Source organism: Phoenix dactylifera, chromosome 11, assembly GCF_051530095.1.
Source record: "Phoenix dactylifera cultivar Ajwa chromosome 11, Ajwa_hap1_PhDact_Kaust_v1.1, whole genome shotgun sequence".
In the NCBI taxonomy this organism is placed as follows: Eukaryota; Viridiplantae; Streptophyta; class Magnoliopsida; order Arecales; family Arecaceae; genus Phoenix; species Phoenix dactylifera.
This window is the reverse complement of record NC_143200.1, coordinates 23,919,764-23,939,931: the sequence shown is the minus strand read 5'-3', so window position 1 is coordinate 23,939,931 and position 20,168 is coordinate 23,919,764. Positions and strand designations below refer to the sequence as shown.

Here is a 20,168-nt window from a genome sequence, read left to right as displayed (position 1 = left end):
AAACCTTTCTTCTCGAGGCGCCTTTTGAAGGGCAAAACCGTGAGGGCAGTCGTCTCCCCCCGTCTGCGCTGGACGCGCGGGCCGGAGCGCCCAAAGCGGACAATACCTCGGAAGGAACGCAGTCCTCCTTCTCTGCTAGCTTAATGTGGGCTAGGCTGTTGTGTGAGGCTCCGGCAGAATGCCGTCCCCGCAACAGATGGCGCGCCAGGTAGGGGCGCCTCCTCCGACCGTTGACTACCCCTCAGGACTGTGGAGGCTCAATAACCTTCCCGCTGGGGGGGCTATGTTGCGGGAGGGGGAGGGGCCTTGAATTTAGTCCCACATCGGCTAGTAGCGGGAAGGTTCTGTGCCTTAAATGGGGGTTGGAAAACCTTTCTTCTCGAGGCGCCTTTTGAAGGGCAAAACCGTGAGGGCGGTGGTCTCCCCCCGTCTGCGCTGGACGCGCGGGCCGGAGCGCCCAAAGCGGACAATACCTCGGAAGGAACGCAGTCCTCCTTCTCTGCTAGCTTAGTGTGGGCTAGGCTGTTGTGTGAGGCTCCGGCAGAATGCCGTCCCCGCAACACACCATGCAACTGAAACTTATCCTCGGTGAAGTTTGTGATCATGAAGCTAAAATGCCTTAGTGATCTTCAGGTGTGCAATTTGGGCACATATTAATAAAACACTAAAATAGCCAATAATTCTAACAGAGAGACAGATGTAGACCTAGACCAGAAGCATGGACACCTAGTTCCACCCTTGAAGACCTACTTTATTGGAAGAGCAAATGCATATGAAAACTTAAAAGCTTTCGAACAAGAGAATTTGAGCATCTACATCCATCACAACATCCTTATGATATTATTATGAACGTTATTGTCACGACCCAGGAGCCGATATGAAACTAAATATACATCCGCACAGATTCTCACATACTTTTCTCGTTTAAGCCCTAACATCCTCACCAGGCTAAGGATTCAAGCCCATTTAAATTTGATCACAAGCACTATGATCGGCCCCAATAGGCCTGTGCTGCAGTGTCTCCTAGTCCACATAAATCATGAGCCGAGTCCACTTCAATACTATTTGTCATAACCCAAAATCTCATCCAAAAGGCCATAGCCTGAAGATATTTTTTTTAGATTCCTTAATCTTGTATAAGTACCCAAGATCTACCAAGTGCATAGCCGATATGGAACTAAACACACGCCTGCGTAGACCCTTAGAGGTATCAGCAATGAATGCAAGTTCAAAAGGATTAGGCCTCTTGGCATGATATGTGTGCCGAGCAATCATACGAGGATGAGTAATGCTGGTAAACACTTATCATTACAAGGCATCATTGCCATGAGGGTCCACAAAACAGACCATGTTGCATGGCATTTCAAAAGAACAAATTGACTCACAAGCTTAATTTGAACTTGGTCGTAGCATGCAAGTCCGGACATCCTTGTAGCATTTTCTTTACATGTGAAGCTTAGGCAAGGCTGCAAAGCAAAGCAAAGCCGTAGAGGGATGGATCCTAAGAGATGAGGCCCATCTCCAAAGTCCCTCGTACTGCATGGGGTTGCAAGCGATCAGAGTTGAGGGTTAGCGACCCACCAAAAGAGGACCAATAAATCAATCAAAGGGGGTGTGGCCTCTCATAGGTTTCTTTACCCAACTGCTACCTACCCCCATCAGAATGGATACTGTCGATCTAAGAGTACAATGTCAACTCATGCCAATATAGATTCTTTGGGATTTCAGCTCTTTACAGAAGGGATGTCACATGGGGAGGAGGAGAATATTGTGCATCAAGTATGGATTTCCGGTGGTTTACTCCTTTCTTGTGCTCTTTGATTGATGGATTCCTCACCAAACAACAAGCAGGTAGAGTACCTGATTTGGTAGCATGATGGGTTATCTCTTAAAGCTTGTCAGAGTTGATGTAGAAAATTGGCAGCCTAATGGATGGTGGAATCTGAGGAGTTAGTGACGGACTTTCAATTATTGGGCACACCAACAACTCTAAAAGCTCGTCAAATGGACCCTAACAAGTATTGGATCTCCATCCAATGCAGAGGAGGAGGATTTGCAGAACACAAGGCTGAAACTTGAAAGAGAAGTAGGAGTTGAGGTTTTTCTTTATTAGTTTGAGAGGCATTGTAAGGTAAATCCAAGGTTCATAATGGCGTTGTGTTCAACTTCGAAAGTCCAACACTGTTTTGCAGATTTTGTTGTGGATGGTGATGCCACCTCCAGAATGGCAGGGAAGCTAAGAATGTTGAGAGAGAAGTCAAGGGAATGGAAATGTCGCTGAAGATTCTTCCTATATAAATTATATATAATTGATGGATGACATGAAGTTTAAAACAGGTTGCTAATGAGGATTCGTGAAGTCAAAAATCTACCCAGATAGTTGGGAAAAAGTTGGAAGGTTATGGTTACGGTTATAAAGTTTAAAGCAGGTTGCAATCTGAACTAGATTCTAGAGCCAAATGCCATTTAAAGGAGGAAGGTATTTGGACACCGGTTTTAGTTGTTATTGTTGAGCACCTTTAAAAATTTTGGTGGCTATGGAGGTTTAAACTCCTTAGTCTCCATTTATATCAAAGAAAAATATAAAAACCACCTTCATAATGTGTTGGAAATTGTTAGGCACGGCTTGCTAAAAGTCAAAAGCTCAACCATTTGATGCAATCAATTATCCATTATTAGTAAAACATGGATACGAAATTTGATGAATATTTTTTGTCAAAATATGATTTCGCTAAATGCAAAAAGGGAAAAAAAATTAGATATATAATTTTAGGATATAGTCACAGATTCCTTATTGATCACCAACAGCAATAAAGTGCTGTAGTGATTAACCGGTCGCTCCATAAGTGATGATCTTATTTTGACGTAGAGCTGAGCATCCTAAATGATAGACTACTAAATTAGTAATGAATGAACTTCTAGGGCTCCAGGATAATCATACATAATGAGCATAAATCTAATGTCAGAATATAAACCGTCAACTATTTCTTGCACCAAATCTATTGATAGAAGAATGTTAATATACTCAAATCACCAAGATAATTGGAGGGAAAAAATCTCATTAGCATCATCACTTTACATGCATTGGAATCTTAAACACATTCCTTTAGCTATGGAAACATGTTCTATTAATATAGCCCATTCATTCTAGACATGCAATATAAATTCATATATCATAATATAAAAGTATATGAATTCCAAAAAATTTAGAGGACACCTGGATTTTGAGATAAATTGGATGGATCTGTGCACTCAAACAAAATTAAACAAAACAATGATATGGAACAAAAGGATCATCTTGGATATCTGAATGGGCAAATTGATTCTGGAACCTTTGTTTGACTGCCATTTTATGACAAAAGACAGCCGATGAAATTTTAGAGCTTACAAACAAGATGGGAATCTAGTTGATTTGCATCGAAAGTATGTGAGGCATTATTAACCAAAACCCTAGTTACATGTGCAGCATACATTTTTTTCCCTTAATGTTAGTTTTCATCAATCACATGATGAACCAAACCATGACCTTGACGGTAGCAGTAACATCAGTAATTTTTAAAGATAATAAGGTGCATATATTTCCATTTTTCCCACAAGGATTTGAGAGTTGATACTCAAACTTCCATTGCCAATCTCAGCAGTATGTTCAACACAATAATGATCTGAAATGGATTCCTAGATGAAATCCATACGACAGAATGCATGACCGATGGCCTGAATTGCTGCACTAGAATACATTAGGCCGTTCCGTATGTCATCAAGGAACATCAGGTGTGAATTGGTAGCAAACATTAGCAAACAGATGAATTCACAGGCAAAGGGTAACCTTCTAGTACTAATGCTAATGCTGTAGCTTATCATCTTGCAAAGCATGGTATGTGAAATGTACTTTGAAGGCTACTGAAAGTAGAAAAAAATAGCAGGATTTAGAAAAAGAAAAGAAAAAAAAGGGACCCAGCCAATGTCGGTGCTCAGAGTAACAACCTAGTGGGGTTTATATGGTTGGTTCCAATGCAACCATTAGAAAAGTCTACAGAATGTCCTCAAATCCGAAGGACATAAGCATGTGCCCCCTACAGCTGTATAAATATTTTCAATGTGTTCTTTAAAAGAATACATCACTGAGTTGTCAAAAACATACAGAATAAACTTGGCGAGGTCAGTATCATGTAGCTAGCTATATCTCCGAATTGATGACGATGTGTATAAACAAGAAAGATGGTTAAAAGCCCATTTGATTTAAAATCTGGTTCAGATTGCAACTAAAAGAGGGATATCATCTGCCAATACTCCATGATGAACAATAGTTAAGGACTGCAGGTTGCTGTCCTTGTTGCATGATGACATGGGAGGTCACCTTAGAACATTATCAGCTTATGGACACTTCATAATAAAATGCGGTCATTTAAAGGCGCTTGTGCTCAGCATAGCAGTGTTTCAGGCGGCCTCTGCTGATAAACATGGCTCGTGAAAAACTCAAGAAATTTGAAACGACATCATGAAAGGTAGTAGAGATGGCAAAGATACTCTTCAGGGATATTGGAACCCACAAATGGTTTTTCTTGAAATGCTTTTGGAGTTACCAGTGCTGCCTCAGCTTTTCTCTTACAGTTCGTTACACTCACCGACCCCATACCTGTTCCTTATGGTTATCATTGTGGATAAGTCTGAGAAAACAAATGGATGCTTTCATGAATCTAATGAACACTCTGCAAGACCAAACAAAGAGGCAAGAATAGACCACAGACCGGCAGACATGTTTCAAGGAAAGCCAAATGCCAAGCCCAAGGAGGGCATGGAGAGCAAAAGACAGGAAATAGGACTGGAACCACAAGGGGAAAAGACGCAACAGTAGGCAGGAATAAAGGAACATTAAAAACTGCAAGAAGGGGCAAGAGAGCAAGTTCTACGGAGGTAATTAGCAAGCATGGAACTCACAATTTTTACATGAATAACAACTATCCCCACCTGGTGAGTAATCAGAAGGAAAAGGACTTTCAGTTTTTTTATCTATGAGATATTATCACCAGTTCACCACCGAGTGAAGTCATCCTATTTTCTGAAGTATTTTCACAAGTCAGACACGTTAATGGAGCACTCATATATCCCATGAAGAATATTCCCCGGTAGATCAACATCCGAACTAAAAGATGTGAGTGTTTGCAAGTGCAAGTTCTCCCAAGCTAATCAAACTAAACTAGGAAGGTAGCAAACAGAGAATTCTACATGATTCCATCACAACTAAATATTACAGGCATAAAATCATAAAAATATGCATAAAATTTAGCCATACAATTGCTGCAATAAACTAGCAGTAGCAAGCGTATAATGCTGAACATTATTCATTTAGTCATGACTATATTTCTGCAGGTGATAACATCAGCTGTCTCTCTGTTTACAGAAGATTTTCTTTTCGTGACAGGGATTATGGTCCAGAATATTTTAGGAAAAAAAACCTTCAGCCACAGATAACGGAACAGAGCAAAAAGCACGATTCCCTACCATTTTTATTCAAGGTCACTTCATTTCTTAGAAACCATAAATCAATCTCCATAGTAATAAGCACTGCCAACCATCAGAGCAACCGTCGCACCCTGAACTACAACACGAGCCCTCATTAGCTTCTGTCCCAGTTGAGAATTTCCTTGTCTGAAGCTGATCAGGCCCGCTGTAAGCACACCAGCGGTAAGAAGTGCACCTGAGTAATTCTACTGTTAGATATGAATGTAGAAAAAATACAAAAAGAATTAAGAATAAAGGTTCCTATGGATGAACATCTCCAAAGAACAGAAATAGGTAATAATGTAATTTGCAGCTATGTCCCACTCAACATGTTTCAAACTATAAGAAGTTACAATTATCCAAAATGTGCATCAAAATAATAAATAGATGTACCAATTACCAGCAGCGATAGCTAAAGTCCACGTATATAGGCTTTAATCTGCTTTTTGAAAAATAAAATTTCTCCTCAAGTTGTCATATTGAGCTCCATATATGCTATTAAGTAGACAATTTCACAATCGAAAATCTGTGGCTTGGGTAAACACCTTTGCTTATGAAATTAAGAATTTTAGGATAATAGATCACCCATACTCAATCAACTTATTATATGATATCCAGTTTAATTTTAACAATCCGTTTTGATTTGATTTGATAACAGCCATCATGAAGTAATACATAATTAACTTGACATAATATTGGCTTCAATATGGTGATCCAAAAATGAAATAGATCTGACCGCTAGCCTTCCTTTTTGATTCAGAGGAATTTCTCCCTTCGTCTTGATGCCTGCTATCTTCCTAAACAGGAGAGAAAAGAAAGAAAGCCCCAACCTCTTCCTTCCTATACTCAGAGTCATCTTCAAAGGTATCCCAACACCGGCCCCATCTCTTAGTCAATCCGCTACGCACCTTAAGCGCTAGAAGGAATCCGGAAGGAGGTGAATCCCTTAGAAGTTTCGATCTTCCCCCAGCCTTGCCAGTCCCCCATGTACTTCGCTTATGTATTCACAAGAAGTTAAACCTTTCAAAAAGTACCACAGGACATCACCTAACCTGCTAGTAATTGCATATATGCCATTATCCAGGGCAAACCTTCAGCATGGGATTTCTCTCCAATTTAGGTATTCAGGTATTCTCACAAGTAATTCTTCTATGTCCATGCTCATCCAAGGATGACCACATTAGTCCATATCATACAATGTATTATGGTATGTAACGTGCAAGCAATATGGGCATGGTGCAAGCAATATGGGCATGGTACAGGAGAATGCACCATTATACTGTTTGTGTTGGATTGCATTGCTTTATGTTGAGCTGTAACAGTGCACATTTTCTCAATGTACAAGGTACAATACAATTAAAAGCAATACAAAGCTATAAACTAGTTTCTCATTTTTAACCCATGCCTGGTCATTCCTAATACGCCTGTGTGCGCACATGTATCATCAATATCTCTCTGCTTGAAGAAGCTAAAATATAAAAGGATATGTATAGATATGTCCGGTGTATGCCAAGAACCTTCGATATCTAGTTGCTTGATGAAATCATGAACCTAAACCTTAAAGGACATATTTGCTAGACATGCATATGCACAAGTGCAAATGCGCAGACATGAATGCACACAAGCGCAAACACTCACACATGCACACAGCCATGCACCCTCCCATACCACACCCACCTAGATTGATGCATATGCGCACACACACATCTGCACAGATATCCACATAAGCACAACATGCATGCAAGCATCCAGCTTGAAGAAGCTAAACGATGTAGGACATTTATCAGGAACTTGCACCAATGAAGTTAGAGAAGTAGAATGTTATAAGCATCAATCCAGTCCATACAAACTAGTGGTGTCAGGATGCTAATTGGTAAATGTACCCTAGAATGCCCATATGGCAAAATCTGGTCGGCCACTCAGTTCTTAAGTATCATATGGCTGACAAAATATGAGAGTTCAGCAACCATATCATTTCCTTTTTATAATATTAAACCCAAGGAACTGAAGAAAGTGCTAAATTTATTTTTGACCCTACACTGATTGTCTTGCCAACAAGTGATTCAACATTTCTCGATACTGAATAGTATCACACCAGGTGGGAAGAATCATACACATATCCGTTCCGTATATGCTTTTAACTTATTTTAGGCTTATAGTTCTGCCTAAGCAAACAGACAGGCTTATAATGCTGCCTTGCTTACTGGATCACAACCACACAGGCAGACTTAACACATAATGGTTTGCCAACAGTGCAGTATGTGAATGTGCATCTGTCATTCGGATTGAGTGCAGCTTGAGCTCAAGATCCATGTCCAATGTCCCCTTCTCATTCTACTGCTCAATTCCTCTCTATTTGTACCTGTAAATCTAGAGGGATATATGTTTTACATGGCTGTTTCAATTTAGAGAAAATCATGAAAATTTGGCCCACATGATTTACCAAATTATTAACGTTATGATGCACCCTTTTTGCATATTCCCAAACAACCCATCTTTTTACAAGACCAGAATAGTCACCCGTGTTCTTCCATCCTAGTTTATAGAACTTCCACTTGGAATTTGAGAGAAGTCTCAACAGTGCCATGAAAGTTAATTAGCCCTTTAGGTCTTAGTGAGAAGTCCAAATAAGTGCGCTACAAAGGAACTCATTCAAAAATTAAGGAGGATGAGTTATTAAGGTCCCAATTCATGGATCAGCACATTGAATGAGGCATGTGGATCATCGCATATGTTCCACAGATATGGGGAATCAAATTAAGTATGCATATCTGTCCTTTGTTACTTTTGTTCCACTTTGCCAACATCTCATCCCTGACTGTTGGGAGAAACATGAGGTTGATCCACACTCAAATTTGCATACTAATCGAGAAGCCCAAGCCAACCCCATGCTTAAAAGAAAGATTATGTTAGCTTACAAGTCCCTCCATCTGCAAGTTTCTGCTACAATCCAAGTGAAGGCTGATGCAAGTAGAATCCTGATCCTACTTGCTAGAAACACTTCAAGAATTTGACGAGCTCATTTCTTCTATCCTGAGAATAAGCTACCACTAAAATGTCTACATTTGTGCTAAAGTAATGTAAAATAAATGTAACTGGTGGCATCCTAAGTTCTACTTTTTTTAATTTATCTATTCAACTCCATTAAATTGAATAATTAGTGAAACTCTCATCAATCAATATTGAACTATTTTAAAGCACATGATCTTATTTTGTGTTCACACATATGGAAACAATCGATCATGCTTATGCAAAGCCAAAGAAGTTCTCCAAATAAATTTTTAAATACTGGTTGCCTTGAATGCTTAATTAGCTGACACACTTAGGATCGTGTTCCAGTATTGTTGTTACTAACCTATATTTTCACTATAGGAGGTGCTACCCCTGTCACTGGGAGTCAACTGCTACCACCAAGCAAAGAAAAAGTCCTTTCCCTCGCCAGTATTCATGGGTGATTCGAGACCCTCGCCAGTGGTTGGCAAAGAAAAAGTACTCCTCAAGCTAACATCAGGAAAAGTCCTTTCCCTGAATGATGTGCTGCATGTTTCTAATATCCGTTGGAACTTAGTATCTGTATCTTTATTAGGAAAGGCTGGAATTAAAGTGTATTTTGAGTCTGATAAAATTGTAATGACTAAGAACAATGTTTTCATTGGGAAGGGTTATTGTAACCATGGTTTATTTGTCTTGAATGTAACCGAAACTATGAATGAAAATGCATCATCTTTTGCTTATTTGATTGATTCTGTTGATGTATGGCATGGTAGATTAGGACATGTTAATTTTTCTTATATCAAGAAAATGAAAGACCTAGGCTTGTTAAATAATATTACCTTTGGAAATGTGAATGATAAATGTGAAGTGTGTGTAGAATCTAAATCTACTAAAAAGAGTCATAAGTCAATAGAAAGAAAAACTGAATTACTTGGATTAATACATTCTGATTTAGGAGATTTGAAAAACACTCCAACTAGAGGAGGAAAAAGATTTTACATAACTTTTATTGATGATTATTCTAAATACACTAAGGTATATCTACTTAGGACTAAAGATGAAACTTTTGAAAAATTTCAGCAATATGTTACTGAAGTAGAAAATAAATTTAATAAGAAAATTAAAAGAATAAGGACTGATAGAGGAGGAGAATATGAGTATAATCTCTTCAATAAATTTTGTGAAGATAAAGGTATAATCCATGAGATTACCCCACCATATTCTCCTAAATCTAATGGAGTTGCTGAACGTAAAAATAGAACTCTAAAAGAAATGATGAATGCTATGTTAATAAGCTCAGGAGTACCTCTTTATTTGTGGGGGAAAGCTATTCTCTCTGCTTGTCACATTCAAAATAGAATACCTTATAAGAAAATTGGTAAGACACCCTATGAGTTATGGAAAGGTCATGTACCTAACCTTACATATCTTAAAGTGTGGGGGTGTTTGGCCAAAGTTCTATTACCTGAACCAAAGAAAAGAAAGTTGGGACCTAAAACTTTTGATTGCTTATTTATTGGTTATGCATTAAATAGTGCTGCTTATAGATTCTTGGTATTAAAATGTGAATCTAATATTATGGAACCCAACACTATAGTAGAATCTAAAAATGCTGATTTCTTTGAACATATCTTTCCTATGAAACTAGGTAAAGAAAAAATTGACTCTCTGCCTCATAATAAACAAGAAAAGGAGGCACATGAAAATTATGAAGTTGATTTAAGAAGAAGTAAAAGAACTAGAAAAGAGAAAAATTTTGAAAATGATTTTTTCACTTTTCTTGTTGATAATGAACCTCAAAGTTATAAAAAAGCAATAACTTCAGCTGATGCACCTTTTTGGAAGGAGGCTATTAATAATGAAATAGAATCTATTATGTCTAATCATACATGGACATTAGTTAATTTGCCTCCAGGTGCTAAATCAATTGGTTGTAAGTGGATTTTTAAAAGAAAGTTAAAACCAGATAATTCAATTGATAAGTTTAAAGCAAGATTAGTAGCGAAAGGATACTCACAAAGGAAAGATATTGATTATTTTGACACCTTTGCACCAGTTTCTAGAATTTCATCTATTAGAGTACTCATTGCATTAGCATCCATTCATAATTTAGTAATTCACCAAATGGATGTAAAAACTGCATTCTTGAATGGAGAATTAGATGAAGAAATTTACATGGAATAACCAGAAGGTTGTGTTGTTCCTGGTAATGAGCACAAAGTTTGTAAATTAGTAAAATCCTTATATGGATTAAAACAAGCACCTAAACAATGGCATGAAAAATTTGATAAAGTATTGGTATCTAATGGCTTTCTAATTAATGAAGCTGATAAGTGTGTTTATAGTAAGGTTGTTAATAATGTTGTTGTGATCATATGTTTGTATGTTGATGATATGCTTATAATGGGAACTGTTTGAATATAGTTATAGATACTAAGAAATTTTTGGCTTCAAATTTTGATATGAAAGATATGGGTGAAGCTGATGTAATTCTTGGGATTAAAATAACAAGAAGTTCTAATGGACTTATGCTATCACAAGAACACTATATTGAGAAAATTTTAAGAAAATTTGAGCATTATGATAGTAAACCCGTATCTACTCTATATGATGCTAGTATACATTTAAGGAAAAATAAAGAAAATGGTATTTTACAAATAGGATATGCTCGCATCATTGGTAGTTTAATGTTTTTAGTTAACTGTACTCGTCCTGATATTGCTTATGCAGTAGGAAGATTAAGTAGGTATACTCATAATCCTAGTAAGGATCATTGGAGTGCTGTTCATAGAGTACTAAGGTACTTGAAAGGAACCATTAATTATGGTTTGTTATATCGTGGATTTCCAGCTGTACTAGAAGGGTATAGTGATGCAAATTGGATCTCTGATTCAGATGAGATGAAATCCACGAGTGGATATATCTTTACTCTTGGTGGGGGTACAGTATCTTGGAAATCATCCAAGCAAACATGTATCGCTCGGTCTACAATGGAGTCCGAGTTTATTGCCTTAGAAAAGGCAGGTTATGAAGCTGAATGGCTTAGAAATCTTGTGGGGAATATTCCATTATGGAATAAATCAACACCTTCTGTGTCTATTCTTTGTGATAACCAAGCTGCTATATATCGAGCTAAGAATAAAGTTTATAATGGGAAGAATAGACACATAAGGTTGAGACATAATATTGTAAGGCAGCTGCTTGATGATGGGATTATATCTCTTGAGTTTGTAAAGTCAGAGTTGAATTTGGCCGATCCTTTGACAAAACCACTAGGTAGAAAACTAGTGAGTGAAACATCGAGGAGGATGGGACTAATGCCTATATCAAAGTCAATAACGACAGAAACCCAACATGTGTGATTGGAGATCCCATGAAGCATGTTCATATGGGTAATAACAAGTCGCTAGTTGACTGTGAGTACACTATCATATTTAATTTTTAAAAATCCATCCCTATGGTGTAGATAGTGCAAACTGCAGTAGATAAGGATGAGGTAAAGCTCTTAATGGATACCATAGTCCTTTAAAATGTTGTGTCTACCTGCAGTACACACTTGATGGATCCACCTATATGGGTGTGGGAGTGGGGCCGCTTCCTATGAGAATTAGTCAGTTCTCTAAAGCACTCATGAATATCCAGGTAAGGTGCATGGCCTATTTGCACCAACCCGTTTAGAACAAGCCCAAAACTTGAGAGGTCAATGTAGGCTATGAGTCACTGATTTACGTAAAGGACTTTTGGTTCATAGAAATTTTATGTTTCACCAAAAGTTCTGTAAGTCATACTTACTAGTCCTAAAAATGGTTCATAGTCTCAAAGACACTATTTTGATGCATTGAACTCTCGCGCTCGTTAACTTATTATTGAATTTTAAAATATGTGGGGGATTGTTGGAATATTTCAAAATTTCGAGTCTGCCCTTCTTTGTCTTTTGTCTTTTTGTCTAGTGTACTTTCTTTAGTCCCACATTGGAAAGGGATAAAACTCAAAAGATCTTTATGTAGTATTCAACCTTTTAACTTGGTGAAGCAAAGAAAGTAAGTAGCCCACGCGCGCATGAGCCCAATGGAGGTCCAAGCCAAAATTGACGAATCCGATCCGGAAACGTTTAACCGGGCGCGTCGCGCTCGATCATCACACGCAGGGGGGGTGAATTATTTTGTTTGATAAAATGTCGCGTCTTTTGTTTTGTTTTATCTCTTGATAAAACGTCGCATCTTTTAAAAAAACGCCCGTATCTTTTCAAAACGCCTCTTCCTTTCTTTTTAAACCCTATCAGATCCGAGGATTAAGATAAGAAAAATCTTATCTTCCTCTCTCTCTGTTTTCCTACGATCCCGAGAGACTCTTAATCCTCTCTCTGATTCCCGAGAGCCTCTCTCTCTCTGTTTTCTCGAGAGGATACTCTCCTCTGTTTTATTTTCCTGAGCGCTTCTGGGCTGTTCGACAAGATCACTGCATCTGTGAGTGTGCGCTTGGAGTGATCCAGTTGTTGTATCCTAGAGGATAGGCCGCCATTACCTGCTACACCGAGATTCATTCTCCGAGGGGCGCGATCTATTCTTAAGGACAGTAAAATCACGCCTCAACTGATAAGTTCTTCCCTCTCTCTATCTATTATTTTACAACAATCAACAATTATGTCAACGAAGCAATTTAGTTTATGACTATATTGTTGGATACTGAAGTTGGTGTTCTCGCCTTTATATGAACGGTGGAGTTGATTGGAAGAAAACTGATGTTATCTATAAATAAGAAAGCACTTTGGACCAACCTAGCTGCTATTATGACATTAATGATGTGATTGTACTGGCAAGTATCTCCATTACAGGCAAGTATCTCCATTGTCGAGTCTTTTCAGGCAGATTAATTCAACTCAAAGTAAGAAAATGTTCGAGAAAGCCCGAAAAGAAGAGAGTGGAAAGTAATTAAATAAGACAATATTTACAACCACCTTATCATTATTTAAAAAGAATATGTTGTGGTTGAAGGCCTGAAGGTGACCACGCCGGAAGAGGACGAGAAGTCGCCGGCTGGGACGGAGAAGGGGAGCTACCTTCTGCGCTCCTGGAGACCTGCACAAAGCCTTCGCCGAGATCACCCTCCAAAGGCTAAGTTAGTGGAGTTTTTTTGGAGAGACTATTTTTTGTAGGAAAGAAGAAAAGTTCCTGAGTGTTGTTGGTATGGTCTATTTATAGTCCTCACAAGGACGACCAGGTGGCTGCCATATAGATCATCCTCATCATATGAGAAATAGTTTTAGCTAGGTGTGGCAGGGTATGGTTTTTGGCAGGTATGGCAGAGTATGGCCCTTGGCAGATGTGACAGGGTATAACCCTTGGCATGTACTTGGTGAGGTCAGCTCGACCTTCAGCAGGGTCCGAGGTCAGGCGGACCTCTAGCCAAGATCGCCTCTGACTAAGATCAGCTCAGTCTTCGATAGAACTCGAGGTCGGCTTTGGCTCTTGGCGGGGTTGAGGTTAGCCTGGCTCTTGTCGAGGTCGTCGCCTGCGGTCGAGGAAGTTCCTTCGGCCTATTCGGTTCTAAGGTTTGCTTGGCCAGAGTTGGATGGCTCCGTGCCAGAATAGGACGATCCATTTTGCCTCCCATTAAAATACACCATGAATCTAATTCTCACCATGCTCAATACTTGCATACAACAGCACCTACATTCACACACGCCAGACACTACAATTAAAAGGACAAAACAGAACTACAACAAAAATCGGTGAAAACCCTTTAAAATATTATCTTTAGGACAGCACTACATACGCTAGACTGTATGTAGAGGACTATGTCTACAGTATAAGACCAAATTATGGGATGTCCCAATTTAAAATTTCATCCAAAAAAAATTAGATAAAAAATATTATTTAATTTTTTTAATTCTATATAAATATTTAAAATCTACCAATAAATAATCGATATGAAACTAAATATATACCCATACAGCACAGAAATTTACATAGGTTGCGAATCATAATTCTGTTCTCCTTTTATATGGCCCATAGGGCCGCTTGCTGGTGCTCACAATATTTTCACAGTATTTCTAGATAGCTTCTGTCCTTGGGCATTTACTTCCCACCTTGACTTTCTCCCCTGAAGCTCGATAGGGACTTGTTTGCAATCTTCCTACCATCAATTAAATGCTACAGAGGAAAGGAAAAGGAGAACAAAACCAGATAAATGGTGAATATTTTTGTACCGGTTTAACCTCCTTTGAGAAGACTGACCGAGAACCGACTAGCAACTAGAGTGTCCCCTGTTGCATCTCGGTGTGATGGCGGTAGCTCCAACCACAGCCGAAGCAGGTGCTGACCTAGTCTTGGATGCTGGAAGTTGGAGGAGTGCCTGCTGTTTGAAAACAACCAACCAAAATAGTACTTTCTGATCATCCAAAAATACTTTTGAATGAATTAGAAGCGTTTAATAAAAAAAACTGAAAGTTGTTTTAACTTTGCAAAAAGTTAAAACAGCTTCTTGAAAAAAAGCATTTTTAGTATGCGCCAGAAAGTTGTTTTGATTTATAATTTTTTTTAAACCAAAATACCTATAATAAAATATTATAATTACAAAAAATGTTTCTTGATAGTATAGAAATCTTCAGAGTCCCAACAAAAAATTCCAAAAATTAGTTCCTAAAAATATTATTTTAATAAAATATTAATATATAATGATAATAATTATAATATTTTATATTTTTATTATTGTATTATACTATAAATATAATATTATATTACATTATATCATAATACATTGATATGTTATGTTATATAATATCAAATTATGTTATATTATTATGCTATAGTAAACAATATTTTATTATTATATTATAATAATATTATATTACATTATAGTAATATTATATAATATTATATATTTATGTATTAATATATATTATATTTTATTATGCTCTGTTATATAATACTATGCAATTTTTTTTATAGTCATTTTGTCATACCAAAAGTACTTTCTCAATTTGTTTACTAAACACATTAAATTTTCACAGCATTTTAGAAATTTTCTGCATATGCGCACACACACATCTGCACAGATATCCACATAAGCACAACATGCATGCAAGCATCCAGCTTGAAGAAGCTAAACGATGTAGGACATTTATCAGGAACTTGCACCAATGAAGTTAGAGAAGTAGAATGTTATAAGCATCAATCCAGTCCATACAAACTAGTGGTGTCAGGATGCTAATTGGTAAATGTACCCTAGAATGCCCATATGGCAAAATCTGGTCGGCCACTCAGTTCTTAAGTATCATATGGCTGATAAAATATGAGAGTTCAGCAACCATATCATTTCCTTTTTATAATATTAAACCCAAGGAACTGAAGAAAGTGCTAAATTTATTTTTGACCCTACACTGATTGTCTTGCCAACAAGTGATTCAACATTTCTCAATACTGAATAATATCACACTGGGTGGGAAGAATCATACGCATATCCGTATATGCTTTTAACTTATTTTAGGCTTATAGTTCTGCCTAAGCAAACAGACAGGCTTATAATGCTGCCTTGCTTACTGGATCACAACCACACAGGCAGACTTAACACATAATGGTTTGCCAACAGTGCAGATGTGAATGTGCATCTGTCATTCGGATTGAGTGCAGCTTGAGCTCAAGATCCATGTCCAATGTCCCCTTCTCATTCTACTGCTCAATTCCTCTCTATTTGTACCTGTAAATCTAGAGGGATATATGTTTTACATGGCTGTTTCAATTTAGAGAAAATCATGAAAATTTGGCCCACATGATTTACCAAATTATTAACGTTATGATGCACCCTTTTTGCATATTCCCAAACAACCCATCTTTTTACAAGACCTGAATAGTCACCCGTGTTCTTCCATCCTAGTTTATAGAACTTCCACTTGGAATTTGAGAGAAGTCCCAACAGTGCCATGAAAGTTAATTAGCCCTTTAGGTCTTAGTGAGAAGTCCAAATAAGTGCGCTACAAAGGAACTCATTCAAAAATTGAGGATGAGTTATTAAGGTCCCAATTCCTGGATCAGCACATTGAATGAGGCATGTGGATCATCGCATATTTTCCACAGATATGGGGAATCAAATTAAGTATGCATATCTGTCCTTTGTTACTTTTGTTCCACTTTGCCAACATCTCATCCCTGACTGTTGGGAGAAACATGAGGTTGATCCACACTCAAATTTCAATACTAATCGAGAAGCCCAAGCCAACCCCATGCTTAAAAGAAAGATTATGTTAGCTTACACGTCCCTCCATCTGCAAGTTTCTGCTACAATCCAAGTGAAGGCTGATGCAAGTAGAATCCTGATCCTACTTGCTAGAAACACTTCAAGAATTTGACGAACTCATTTCTTCTATCCTGAGAATAAGCTACCACTAAAATGTCTACATTTGTGCTAAAGTAATGTAAAATAAATGTAACTGGTGGCATCCTAAGTTCTACTTTTTTTAATTTATCTATTCAACTCCATTAAATTGAATAATTAGTGAAATTCTCATCAATCAATATTGAACTATTTTAAAGCACATGATCTTATTTTGTGTTCACACATATGGAAACAATCGATCATGCTTATGCAAAGCCAAAGAAGTTCTCCAAATAAATTTTTAAATACTGGTTGCCTTGAATGCTTAATTAGCTGACACACTTAGGATCGTGTTCCAGTATTGTTGTTACTAACCCATATTTTCACTATAGGAGGTGCTACCCCTGTCACTGGGAGTCAACTGCTACCACCACTCAACCTTGAAGGGGCAATCCAAAAGAAAGATGTTTTGTATCATAGCGTAATTTGCTCTGCACTTTCCAACACCCTTTATGAAATTTTTTGCACCTCCATACCATAGGTGAGTTGTGGGACTTATTAAAAATATGGAAATGAAGATAAAAGTCGATAACAGCACATTAAAAGGAGATATATTGAGCAGAGATGGTTAAGGAATAACCAATGATAAAGTAAACACATGCACTACATACTCTGACTTTTGAAATGAGTCAAATGGGAAGTAATTTGATGAGAAACTCCAAATTGTTGACGTCATAGGTATGCTATTTCTTAAGTAAATCATTTATAGAACCCTAAAACATAATGAGATCTGTTAACCATAAGAAATATGATTGTGTCATTTCAGATAAGATAAATGGGGAAGAGGGAAAAGTATATGCTGAAATCCAAAAGAGGGTAGGAAAGGGAGCGATAAAAAGCATGATAAATCTGCTACTCCAATAACAAATCTCAAACCTTAATCAGAGATAAACAAAAAAACTAGATGCTCTGTATGATACACTTGAATAGTTTAGAAGGAATTACGACTAATAGGCCTTTAAAGACTTTGAACAATCATCCTAGTCTGCTGGCAAGCATGGAAACCATAAAAAGCAATCACACTAAGATTGGTGAAAGGTCTGTTCAGTAAACATAAGGTTAGTCTAGCACATAGATTGGTGAATTCATGCAAGTGATAAAGATGATATTTGCATAGTCAAATCCTTACCATCCACTAAGCAGGTTTACAGGTGAAACGTTGAGATTAATGCTATTGGGGAATATCTAAAAGGAAACAGAGTAAATTATTTCAAAACACTGTTTTACACCATAAAATATAGTATTTGGCACAAGTTAACAAGAACTTAGAGTTATGTGTGTTACTAATTAGATATGGTATAATGATTTCTAAACAAATAATACTATTCTAGATATATGATTATATATGCTTGCAATAACCAGCCTGCTGCCCACTCACAAACACCCCCTGCCCTCCCAACACACAAACAACACCAAAAACACTGTTGTGACCAGACAAATTGACCTTTCCTTTCACTAAGACACATATACACACAAAGAGCATGCACAGAAAAAGCTACCAACTAATCAGCCTTAGCTCCTGGTTTATTGGGCATAGGCTTTGTAAAAAGAAAGGTCAATTAGTAATGGTCAGAACTCAGAACAATGTTTTTTGGTCCACACCAGAAACACTGTCGTGACCATACAAATTGACCTTTCTTTTTCTTAGGTCTATGCTCAAAAAAACACGCACACGCACACGCACACGCACAGAGAGAGAGAGAGAGATGACAACAAAAGCTACCAACTGCACTTAGCTCCTAGTTTGCTGAGAATACGTTTAGCAAAAGAAAGGTCAATTTGTATGATCACAACGGTGTTTTAAACAGACAGGTTGGACTAGTTAATCAACCCCTTGGCCATCCCCATAACTTAATTAAACCAGTAATGCTAAAGAAACACTCAAAACCATCCGAACCAGCCAGTGTTTTACAAAATGGTGATCTAATCAGGTTTTGGAGATCCAAGCCTTCAATGTACCAACTGCTCAAAGAATATTGCCCTATACTTAAACCTTGTTCCTTTAAAATGTATGTGGGTGATTTAGTCCTTATGTCTATTGAACCAGTTTTCATCTATTGTTAATTTGTTTTCGCCTATGATATTGGAGGCAGTGATCACATGCTCATCACATGATGACCAAAGTTAGATATATTTCTTGGTCCATAAAGGATACAAATTACATAAACATGAAAGCACCAAATTAATATGGAATATATGGTTAACATTAAATAAAAATTAAAGATCTTGGAGGCTTTCACCATTCGGAAGGGAACAGGTGTACTTGGTCTCACTCATATTTATCTTCCATATTGCCGATCACCCCTACTCTTATCTCTTTTTTCTCGTTTACTATGTGTGGATGCCCCATCCGCTTGTTTCTTTTGATTGGACAAACAAAGAAGGCCCCCCCACCTCACTTTTTTTCCCAGGGGTGCAGGGGGCAGCATCTCTTTGGAGTTCCTAGTCAATTGGATAATTCTAAAAAATATTCAAAGAGCCCTTGGAATTGGAAGCTAAGGAATGGTGATTATGCACTAACAATGCAATCATATAGATAATGATATAATGGCCATTACCATGTAGCATTGAGTCATATTCATATTAACAAAAATCAATTACAAATCAAAACCGTTTCAACCAAACAAAAAGGGGTTTGGGGTTTCACCCAAAATTCAGGTTAAATGAAGTAAAGATCCAATCAACGTTTGACAAAAAGATGCCAGCAATCCAATGATCGTATACCTACGAAAAATCTTGTAAAGAAATGCATTGAAATTGGAAAACAGTAGAAGGTTTGGGTTTGGGGGAGATTTACCGACGGGGACGAGAGGGTTCCTGACGGGCTTCTTCTGCTCGAAGAGGTCCTCAAGCTGAGAGTCGGCGGCTCCCATCTTCTCCATTCATACGCCGATGAATCCTAGAGAAGGAAAAAAAGAGAAAACTTAAATCTAAACCTTGGGACGGAAAAATTTGTTAAGATTTTACTTTTTGCTTCTTTTTCCCCGACTCGTCCACCCAGGGGCAGAAGCCACCACCGCTCAGGCCGTCAGGCATTAAAGGCTGGTATCCGGTCACCCCAGGTGCGCATAAAGAGAAGACGGAGTTAGGTCGGTCCGCGGACAGGTGCACGGACCGCGCGGTGGCACTCGTTGGATGGCCTATCCACCGTCCCTTTTAACTCGCGCGATAGCATCAGTCAAAACTCGTTGACGGAATAACGGCAGAGATTGTTTAGTAAAAAATCGAACGGACGAAAGGATTGGAGCGGTATTTTGCGCCCTGGCCGCTGGTTTCACTTCCCATGGACGAAAGGATTC

The 20,168-nt window shown here is 37.9% G+C and overlaps 1 long non-coding RNA gene across 3 annotated transcripts; it reads right to left on the bottom strand.

The window, feature by feature from the left end:
• Positions 1-5,557: 5,557 nt before the first annotated feature.
• On the bottom strand, positions 5,558-20,022 carry LOC103710044 (uncharacterized). 3 transcript variants are annotated; one of them, XR_016397810.1, is made up of 3 exons: positions 19,667-20,021; positions 14,705-14,853; positions 5,558-5,698 (listed from the first exon to the last, which is right to left on the bottom strand). It is a non-coding gene; the product is annotated as an uncharacterized LOC103710044 (long non-coding RNA). The 3 variants fall into 3 exon arrangements; XR_016397811.1 differs by having other exon boundaries at positions 14,705-14,850; XR_016397812.1 differs by lacking the exon at positions 5,558-5,698 and adding an exon at positions 5,705-10,699 and having other exon boundaries at positions 19,667-20,022.
• Between the last annotated feature and the right edge of the window lie 146 nt (positions 20,023-20,168).